This window comes from Talpa occidentalis, unplaced genomic scaffold (assembly GCF_014898055.3).
Source record: "Talpa occidentalis isolate TD23 unplaced genomic scaffold, MPIMG_talOcc4v2.1 talOcc4.10, whole genome shotgun sequence".
NCBI classification, from domain to species: domain Eukaryota; kingdom Metazoa; phylum Chordata; class Mammalia; order Eulipotyphla; family Talpidae; genus Talpa; species Talpa occidentalis.
The window spans coordinates 15579493-15581866 of NW_023600993.1; positions in this window are offsets into that span (position 1 = coordinate 15579493).

Sequence of the window (2374 nt, forward strand, 5' to 3'; positions counted from 1 at the left end):
CAGACAAACATCTTTGAAGGACTTTTAGACCACTGAAACGAAGCAAAAGATGACCAAAATCAAGGAACTGCTAATTCTGAAATTGTAATACTCTTATCAATTAAGAGTTTATAACCTTAAAAAATGGAAAATCACTTCTGATTAACAAAGACAGCTCCTCTCCACAGTTAATTTCAGTTCTCAGAGAACTCTTGAGTTTGGTGACTGAGGCTGAACAAACATTTCTTGTAGACTCTTTTAAAATTCAGTTCTGTGGTTTATCTAAAGTATATGTACGTCTTCTGGTCAGACCCTTTGAGAAAGAGAGGAGTTGTAAGAAAACAAGTCATTTGTCCTATAAATTAAAAATAAAATACTAAATTGAACTGAAATTTGAAAGGCACCCATACAAATATTACTTTCTTCAAATTACATTAATTTTCTGAATTTTGTATGTGTGTCCTAAGAAAGGAAGTAGGGAAAGTATATTTGATAGAGGTTTACCTGTCTCAAATCCTGGGTTGAGAGTATATTGCAATAAAATTATCTTCCACTAAATTAAGATATTATAATAGGGAATGATTGTGGTTTTCTTTGGGATGATACAAATTGTGCAGGACAAAGTTCCTGATTTCAGGTACAATTGATTACTTCATTGTTGGGCCGACAGGAAGCTATTATAGGGACAAGAATTGGGATAAAAACATTGTTTATGATATTATCACTGATAAGAGAGATGTCATGTTGGTATACTGGCCATAGTGGTAATTTTTTTTTTTTGGTCCATCTTCATGGACTTAACTATTTCCCTAGTTCTCTGCTCTTTTTCCCTATGTGTAACTACTCAGCTCTCTGTTTATTCTCATAGATTTTGGTACTCATCCCAGAGAGATCTTGACTCAGATTATTATTTACTCAGTTGTTTCTAAGGTCTATTTTTCACAGTCCTGCCTTAATGTCTTCTTTGTTCCCCGTGTTTAATTGCTATCTTTCATCTTTGAAACAATTAATGACAGAAGAAAAGGGATGTGGCATGATCATAAAATTTTAAGTAGTGACTCCTTTAGGTATTGTTCTTTAGTTTTTAGTGTCAAAATTTTGGTACCCAGAATGAGGAACATCAGCTCAGTAGTCGCCTCCTAATTGTCTCCCCAAAGAACATGTAAACACTAATTTGAAGGGATATATGCACTCTTATGTTCATTGCAGCTCCATTTACTGTTTACTTATCTTGTTTCCATAACTTAGAAGGCTAACTTAAAAGGCTAAATTATGGAAACAAGCCAAGTTTTTTGACAGATTAGTGGATTAAGATGATATTGTATACATAGACTACGGTAGAAAACTCTGGGTGTCTTGGTGGTGGGTGTGGTATGGTAACAATACCTAGAGGATGTGAGCCAATACCTTTAAATCATATAAAGTGTTGTAAACAATTTTACCTCAATTAAACATTTTTTTAAAGATGTGATATGTAAACACAATGGAATACTACTTAACTATATAAAAGATAAAATTTTGTATTTTGCAACAACATGGGTAGAACTGGAGGAGATTATGCTAAGCAAATATGTCAGAAGGAAGAAGCCAAATATAGGATGATTTTACTCATGTGTGGGATATGGAGAAACAAACAAACAAAAAAGAAATAGACAAAAACTAAACCAAACAAACCCTAGAAATCTGACTGTAGAAGGAGGCTAGCAGAGGGGGTTAGCAATGGAGGACAGGCACCCAATGGATTGTGGTGGAGGACTGTGGGTGTGTTGGTGGTAGGTGTGGTATGGTGAAATACATCCGAGAAGATGTAATCCTATACCCCTAAATCATATATCTGTTAACTGGTGGAGACACCCAATTTCATTCCATTTCAGCTTGGATACTGTAGGATTACTCTGGGTTTGAGAAGGGATACATGGGTAGCATACTTAGCCAATTTACAAAACCCAATAATGAGCTTATGTAAGGAAAAAATGTTCCTTTTTTTTTTTTTTTAAATGATGCTTATCCCAGGGAAATATTCTAGGGGTTATATTGAATTTCATACTTATTTCTTCTATATTGTGTTCTCTGGGTAGTTAAGGGTTATTCAGGTGGTGGTTTTATGTATTTGTTAGTATCATGTTGATTCACATCCATAAAATAAGGTTATGGAATGAAGGTTCTCTTTTGTTGACAGTTTACTCTTTCTTGAGCCTAACTATAATACCTTTTCAATACAATATATTGAATCATGTCTCAGGAGAGGAATCTCTTTCTGATTTTTGCACATACCTATTTTTGTTGTCACTCAAATACTGAAATATCTATTGCCCCATTTCAGGCTTTATTAATCTTTTTTTAAAAACTCCATTTTAGTGGAATTCTCTGCTTCATGCACATATAAATGCTACTG